General features: G+C 32.4%; 1 non-coding gene across 1 annotated transcript; it reads right to left on the reverse strand.

Annotated features, from left to right (window-relative positions):
• Positions 1-8,664: 8,664 nt before the first annotated feature.
• Trnai-uau lies at positions 8,665-8,756 on the reverse strand. The gene is given in 2 exon segments: positions 8,665-8,700; positions 8,719-8,756. It is a non-coding gene; the product is annotated as a tRNA-Ile (tRNA).
• Positions 8,757-9,359: the final 603 nt, after the last annotated feature.

A 9,359-nucleotide genomic window follows, 5' to 3' on the forward strand; every position in this document is an offset into this window, starting at 1 on the left:
ACGTCAACCCTCTACCTTACGGCCTCTTAGAAATTACGGGCACTATGTATCGGCTGAAAGGGGCCAAACATGCCGCAGTCTAAGAATCTACGCAGTCTTACGGAGGGAATTAAAAAATGATTGAATTTGCGTTCCCCAATTGCCATAACTTCAAATTAAATCTGATAAAAGCCAAGAGGCTGATTGCAGATTGATTAAAATTAAAAAAAAAAGATTTGATTCGTAACTTCCTCATAAGGTGAAGGAAATCATGTCGTAAGATGTGATCATTTTGATCACATCGTTTAATAAAAATAGTGTATTTAAGCATAAATAACCGCTATACAATGTGCCGTTGTGTTCTACGGCTGTAGGCGAAATCTTTCCTCGAAAAATGTACTTTGAATTATTTCTGTTAGACGGTTATTGCGGACTTTTCTGTACATATTGGTTTCTTCTATAAATTGTAACGTCTTTATATTGTCTATAGTGTACACTATAGTTTTTATCACGCAGCGTACATGATATAGGGAATTTTATTGTTTTTTTTTCACAATTTTGATTACATTACAGATGTATATACCTACACTTTTTTTTCAAATATTTGATAGCTTATGTTAATAAGAATTAATATGTGATCCTAATGATGAATATTTTTTTTAATGGACCCAGTTGAACATATTAAATGTTCAAAAGTTTTTTTTGTAAACAAAAAACAGTCAAATCTTTCCTCTTCAATGGTATAGAAAATTTAACAAACCAATGAATTCGCCTATTTATTGAAAAGTTAAGAAAATATTGTCATTATAAATATTTATTACGCAAAGCCAAATGCCACGTCCATAAAATCAAATTCGCCTTTCCGTGTTTAATTACCATAAGCATCTGAATTTTCGCTTGCAAACTCGTTAAAGACGAAATAAGGCCTAAACAAACTCGCATTAATATTCAATTGACAGCTGAATTTTAATAATGTACCGAATAATTGCGCCAGTTTTAACATTGAGTTAGTAAATATAGGATTTGGCAGAATATAATTAATAAAAATTAGTACTACATAATGAGGATTACATCAAGTTCAAATTTAATATCAATACACGACCTCCGACGGAGTGAAGGCTTCTTCCGAATTCATCCATTTGTTCTTCATCTTCGATAAAAATCTTTTGCCGCCAACTCTTTTCATCTTCCTAGGTTTCTAGTGGAGAATGGAGATCCTCCCTTTTTTTCCTACTTGACAATTCCAATAGTGGTCTTTATGTCCCATGTGTCATTCGGGCAATGTGACCGGCCCACTTTAAATCTTATGAATGTCTGTTATGTATATAAGGATTCGTATTGTGTCTTTTAATTAAATCATAATCGTACAGATATAAACCGCTATAGGTAATTTCATCCAACTGCATTTGCAAAAACACGAGAGCGATAAAAAACAAAATACTAACATTTATTCTATAATATATAGCTACGTTTATTCATTAAAATATAAATTTCTGTGCCTAGAATTCCGAAACCTTGACAGTTTTTATAAAAATTATTGATATTTTGTTATAAGCATAAGTTATCATCCAATTTTCTCTAAAACAGCGTCACAAAAAAACAAAAGCTATTTTTGCACTTACTTTAAAAAATCTAGAGGTGCAATGATTGAAACAACAAATAAGAGTTCGCATAAGTTACAAGTAGTTACAAAGAAAGGTTGAAGTTAAGAAGTTAAGCCTTTCGAGAGAATTTCAGTCATTAACAAATGTTGCGAAGTATTTCGCTCGCTTAGTTCTTGTTGCTACGGTACAAGTTATGAAAGCGAGCTACAAATATGTCAAAAATAACGTAGAGAATACAATTTATTGTACGTATGCTATAGAATTTTAACTGGAACCACTACATCAAATACGGCGTAGAAATATCTTTTATTCATGTAGGTACACTTATGAACGTCAGTAAAAATATAATAATAGAAATTCTTAATTTAAATTTCCCGCCAGATCTTAAAGGGCGTAGAACGAGTGAGAAAGACTGGCAAGAATCTGTCCATCACTCTTTTAAAAAGGTTTTTTTACTAGAGATTTGAAGATATCAGAGAAATTACTTTTTGTTCCGTTTGTGTTAAGATGAGTTGAATTGGAGTATACGCAAGCCAACAGCTGCTACCAACATACAATAATATATGCCAGGGTATAATAAAAATCAGGCCCCTGTGTCGCAGTTTCTAACCTCTCACTTTAACATTTTAACTGCTTCATAAGACATAGGTTAGTGTTCTTCAGTCACATTCATATTTGCATTTTTTTTTTAATAAATAAATTATGTCTGTTTATTATAATCTGTGTCTAAATCACGTATTATCAAAGTACCTTTCCACTCTTATTATTAATCTTGCTATCATAAGAAAAAAGTTATATATTTCACGCAATAATACTACACTTGTGTGTAACCCATTTTGCCTTTTAATAAAATATGTGCCTGATTAAAGGGCTTCAAAATATAAATTTCTACTTTTAAGTTTTATAAAACTGTTTCAACGCGAAGTTTTAAGTTTTTCATGCAAGTTGTATATTAGACAACATTCTGTGCCTGGCACATCGTCAATAAGGTTGACATATTTCCTCATAAAACCTTTAGTTAAGAAAGTGTTAATTTCGCAAATAAATAAGAATCTTTCAGCTGTTTTAGGGCACGGACTCAGAGTCGAAATACGAGAACTATACCGTTCAAAACAAAAGCTGTGATATTTTTTTAAAACTGGAAGTAAATTTAAATTTTACATTAAGTTAACATTAATAAATTATATTAAGATGTTTTATTTAGATTTCATGAGATAGGAGGCAAACGACCCCATGGCTGCAACGCCAGGTCTTGCAAAAGCGTATGCTTTTAAGTAACTTGAAGCCTTTTAAGTATCTGCTAGTAACCTGATTTGCCTTATTTGGTGATTATTTTTTCATGTAAATAAATAAAATAAATAAGTGGCACCACAACCTCCTTTAGGTCTTGGCCTCAGATTTTTGAATCTGTTTCATGATCATTTTTAAATCTAATTAGGCAAGTAGGTGATCAGCCTCCAGTGCCAGACACACGTCGTCGACTTTTTGGGTCAAAGACATGTCGGTTTCCTCACTATGTTTTCCTTCACCGTTCGAGCAAATGTTAAATGCGCACATAGAATAAAAGTCCATTGGTGCACAGCCGGGGATCGAATCAACGACCTCAGGTGTGAGAGTCGCACGCTGAAGCCACTAGGCCAACACTGATTTTTCATGTAAATACTGCTTAAATATACTACCATTTCACACAAAAGCTTCATTAAATTCCTTTGAAACTGCTGTAATTAAATCCTTTCCAGTTTTGTTAGTGAAGTATCTTTACCAAATAGGTAGCGTGCTCAAAGTGAACTAACTTGAGCTAAATAAGATCGTTTAAGCTATTCCATCACTATGCAACAGTTCGATAACGCAAGTTAGCTACGAACTATAGGAATGAGTGTTGGGTTTAAGTTGTAGCTTAGAGCGATTTATTGTTGTTAATATAAGTTGTCTATAATTTATCCTGTATATTCTATGGCAAATTTCGCGCTTTTCTATGACTCTTAGTAACATCTCTCTCTGCTCTAAGATATAATAAAACGACAGTTTGTTGTACGAGATAACTTTTATTACCCAAAAGCAAATCCACTATTGTAACAATTATAATAACTAATCATTTATTCTTAGATTTGCCTTTGTAAAATAAAACTTATAATCATATACTATGCTAAGTATTACATCAGTAACAATTTGTATTAAAAACTTGCGAACTGGTAGTAAATGTAAATTTACAATTTATTAAATTATTTTTCACGTTCATAAGTGTACTTGTTTACACTATATGAATAAAGATATGTTTGTTTGTTTGTTTGTTTGTAAGACAACAATTACTCTGGGGGTTTATGAGTCACATTTAGTAGCAGTGGAGGACTTCCAAATGCAGAGACATTTTATAAGGAGTTGCATGACCGTCTGACTTGTTGTAGGTTTCCCTGTTAATTCATGCTAGCTTCGCATACATTAATTATTATTGAACCAGTTTATAAAAACCAACTATTTAACACCAAAATAACAACCTTTATGCAACGCCCAAGATTATTTTTAATGTACATTGAAAATAGATTTAAACCCCACAAATACCTTTTTACAATATTACGATATTCGCTAGATCGTTTAACTTATCACAGCAATACAAACAGTCGGTGTATAAGCTAGTTTAAATGTCGACTTGTACTGGACTTTACGGCTGACCGACAAAGAGAGACAAACAGACTAAAATTAAATACAGTATACACCTATAGGCGTTCTACAAATAACTGAGCTTTGTAATTTATTAATATTACAATAATTATATGCAGAAAATAAAGACTTTTGCGAGACTTGAGCGTGCGTCTTCTACCCCCTATTGTGCACTCCAATAACAACTATGCTCCAATGGAGATGTCGTATTCATGGGCATACTGTGTAAATGTCGAGTATTATTCAGCATATAGCAATAAGTAATAAAAATAAATTTAAAAAACTCTAGTTTTTAAAACCCGATGAAAACAGGCCCCTTCCAAAATTCCCTTGCTTGGGCTTGCCGGGTTGATGTGCCGCTTTCACCGGGTCAAACGCCGTTGCAGTCCCGTCGCGAGGATGCCAACGCAGGACAGGACCGATTGTCTCAATCACATAAATTGTTACTTTTTTAATATCTGCGTTGAGTCTTCTTTCCGTCCGCTTGATTAGTATACTCTGTTCGTAGCCATTTTGCTCATTCAAGCTTTCTTAGTTTTATAAACGTGGCGATTTCAATAATCGACGGAGTAACGCCCCAAGAGTTTAGTCAGGCGTAGGTACTCTCTTCAACTGTTGCTTTGCAATTATGTGTTTCATTGCAATTAACTAAATCGTGGGAGTTACGCCCGGAGAGTATAGCCAGAAAAAGGCTCTCTCTAGCCAACAACCTTTCATTATTTCGCTTATATTCTATTGTAGTACGCAAGTGGTAAAAGTGGAGTAAAAATTATAAAATACTAGCGGATCCGACAGACGTTGTCCTGTCTACACGTCTTTAATTTCAAAATTTCAATTTTTAATAAGCCATTTTGATGAAAATTATTATTCAAATGTTATGAAAATATCTAACGATCCAGCACATGGTCACACACGATATAACACAATGATAACAAAACTTTTTTAAAATTTCGGGACAGACTAAAATTAAAATTCGAATATTATTTAAAATTTGACACTGCGATGGTAGCGCCGTCTGTCGGATCCAATGTAAAACATTCCAAAATCAACAACAACTAATAAATTGAAAATTAATTAAAAAAACATTGTCCAGCGGACAAAATTGTGAATCTAAACCATTCCCAGATCCCCTTGAACACACACAAAAAATTTCGTCTAAATCGGTCCAGTCGTTTAGGAGGAGTTCAGTCACATACACACGCACACAAGAAATATATATATTAAGATAATTAAAAATCCTCTATTGTTTAAATCACCCCGATGATCTAGGAACCGTACGGTTGATTGGAAAACATTTATTTGGTTGACTAATGATATAAATATACAACATTTAAGTATAATTCAATTCGTATTAGTTTAAAATACCTTTTTCAGCTTTCGATAAAATTGTGTCGATTATCTCTGCAATAGGCAAAATTTACGTTTTGAAAACAATATCTGAACAAAAACGTTACGCATAAGAAATAATTAGGCGTAATACTTTAAGGACTCTTGGTCGTAAGTATTTATCCTTTCAGATTACTTCTAAAGATACTTAAGTACAACTTAACTTTTATTACTTTAAGTAGTTGGATATTTAATGTAGGTTTAAATGTAATGGCATTTACTAAGTGGTTTTTGAAACTAATTTATATTTTATACCTTACTGCATTTAAACAAATAAGACGGTTTACTTTGTAAACTTTAAGTATTGTATTAAGTGATTTACCCTGAAGCCTTATTAAAGTTGATATTTGTAGTTTAGTTAGTTTTTAATTATATAATTTATTTTCATCGCCAATCACTATAGGGTTTTGGTTCGCAGACTGTATAAACTGTTAAAAACTATCTTAATCTCGGAAGGCGCGATTCTTAACTACGTACTTCTCTCACTCCAGTAAGCCTCTGTTCTACTCTTCAGGCGACAACTGCGCGAGGGCCCAAGCCGTGATTCAAATCCAGGAGAAGCCCTTGTGCTAGTCTATTTATTTATTTATTTAGTCGCGGAAAATGCCATACAATTTCTTCCATTGCCATTTGGGCCAAGCTACGTTCGCTGATACCAACGGAGCTGAGCTGTCAAGACCCTTCATGCCAACAGCGTTATGCCATTAAAAATCTATGCATATTTTTTTACTGGGCTATCGGAATCAATGTAGCTTGAAAAGTATTGGAATATTCTAAAAAGATGAAGCCATAACTTAACTAATATTCTTCTACATTATAAATTCCTGTATTTATAAAAACAATTAATTCTAACGGTTGAGTAAACAATTTTTATGAAGAATCATAACTTGGAGAGTGGAGACTTGACACTAAGTATGACCCTTAGTTCTGTGCGCCAGAGTTATTTCACATACAAAGATTTTACGTCGATGGATTATTTATACGTTATTATATCACAGTTTCCTAGAAACTGTACCTACTGTAGATGAGAAATAATTTCCGGTACTGCTGTAAAGGAAGCTACGAAAAATCTAGTGTAGGTTTGGTGTGTATTAAAAAAAATATGAGATATAATATGGAATAGACATAGAAACTTTTAGTTAGAAATCAAATTGAAAAATAATATTATTACTTATTTGATTACACAAATGAGTATATTTATAATTTTATATTATGTTTTGTTTTACTAATAAAAATGTGTACAAGAAAATATAAAAGATGAAAAACGTCACTAGACTCTATGGCAGTAGGTTAGATTAGAGGTTAGGGTAAAATGGAAAAAAATTATATGTAAAGTTCGGTAACCCGCCTTTAGTTTCAGGTTTGAAGGCCTACAAATACAATTCAATTTATTCCTAAAAGTTATTCAAGGTCTGTAGGTTACAGATCAAACGTGATCAAAGTTAGGTCTTATAATATATATATATAAATAATGTAAGGCGTCTATTTGAATTTGTACTTTCCAAACTCCAATAAAGTATGCTGCAAAAGAAGTGGTCATCAATATCGTTAAACTCTATGTATATCTCGGATTCCAAATTTCTAACGAATGCAGCACTGTCTCTAAGGTAAAAACGCGAATCGGCACGAATAAAGATGCCGTGACACGTTAAAGCAACATCTGAAATAAAAGCAATCGGTATCAAAACCAAAATTCAGTTTGATACGAATACTTGAAGAGACTGATAGTTGTTGATCGAAGGGAAAAATTATAATAAATAGTTAGAGAGAGATTTTAAAAGTTACTCATTTAATTAAAGATTTATAATTACTTAGTGTCGTTAAATTATAAGACTTTAAATACGGAAAGCATAAAAGCGACGCTTAAAAAGTTCTGGAAACAACGTAAAAAAACGAAGAAGACTTTTATATACTTTTTACACTTATTTCAATTCAATCACAATACTTTAATTATTTTATCCATTCTCTTATTCAAGAGAAAGACTTTGGCAGGAATTCGGCCAGCCACATTTGACCTCGGCTCAGTAATTCAAGGGACTTAATTTATTTGTGACAACACAGCCCTCGCAGGATTTGAGACCATAATTTATAGCTTTCATTTACCGACGCAGAAAAAATTGCAATGTTTTCTCTCTCAGGATGTAACACGCAGATTCAGAGTCGAGATTTAGCGCTAAGTGTGACTTACGTATGTCAAAAACGCATTGTATTTGAGTCATAGATATGATAAGTATTGACTCTAAATACCTTGATACGGCCCTCTCATGGGCCATGGGAAGGACACATTTGTTCGCCTACTACATTATCTACTTACAAGTACTGAATCTGAACCACGACAAAGGAATCATCCTCCAGAGACAAAAGCCAAGCCGCTATCCCAACACTTCTGTCGACAGAAAATTCTAATATTATGATAACAATTTAAAACATTAGTATTATTTTGACTATGGTTTAAAGTAACAAAGTAGGTCATAAAAATTCAATAATATTGATAACAAAAAGAGAAAAAATGCACTGATGAACAAAAAGTCATCTCGCTCCGATGCACTGATTAACGGATTGGAAAATATTAGTGTCCTTCTCTATCACAATGTATTAAAACACACAACACGTATTGTACAATCATTTGGAAAATGGTGAAAAATTTTCTGCATTTTTGTTTTTAATCTTGTTAGGAATATGGACTTCGTTTTAATTTCAACTAGCGTGGTTTGTTTTCCAAATAAAATAAAAATCGTATACTTAGCAATCTTTCAAAATTACACGTCCTGATAATTATTTGTTGATAGGTTTCTTAATATTGTATATATGTAGCTATTTTACAGATATGTATTTCCTCTCATCGCTTAGAAACGGGAAATGAAAACTTAAACAGGAAAAAGTATTAATGAGCCTAGACCAAAAAGTGCGAACAATGCGAACAATGTTGAATAAAAAATACAAATAATCGATTATGTAAACGTTTATTATATACTAATATTTATGTTTAACAAAATAAGATAAAGGAAATTTTAATGGAATAATTTAACAAAAAATTTGCTCCAGGTGAGGCTCGAACTCACAACCCCGGCATGGCTCACGGCTACTGCCTTATAAGTACCGTGCGCTAACCAATTGCGCCACTGGAGCGACGCGCGGGGATCCAAAATCGTTGAACTATTTCTGCGTACAGAGACATAGTATAAGATTAAACATAGATATTTGGGATCATTGTTTAATGATTAAGAGAAATTAATTATTAATTAGTCTATTTTAACCAAACATTTTTTTCTAATTCGATAATAATATCAGACAAAAAAACGTAATTACAATATATATCTCTAGAATTTATTAACGTAAATAATGGAATAAACAATCTTTAAAGTAAAAAGTTGTTTAATATTTTATAACCTAATTCACACGTACCTAACGCGTACGCTATGAAATTCAAGATGGCCGACACGTCACGGAAACTAAAATATAAAAACATGACGCGTCGGGAAATTTAAAATGTAAACTTGTTTAACGTGTACGTCTACTTTAATATTACGTGATATGCTTTTAATCTCTGAAAATTGAGAATTTATTTTATTTCTAAACGTGGAACATTTTTTTTTTAGATTTTGTTTATTATACTTTACATGTAACAACATGGTACGCCAATAAGGCGGAGTCAGCATAGCCTATGAAAATATTACCATCATCATCTATGATATTTAATTTTGATTCATTAGAAATTACTTTAAGGAAGTA

This window comes from Pieris rapae, chromosome 2, assembly GCF_905147795.1.
Source record: "Pieris rapae chromosome 2, ilPieRapa1.1, whole genome shotgun sequence".
NCBI classification, from domain to species: domain Eukaryota; kingdom Metazoa; phylum Arthropoda; class Insecta; order Lepidoptera; family Pieridae; genus Pieris; species Pieris rapae.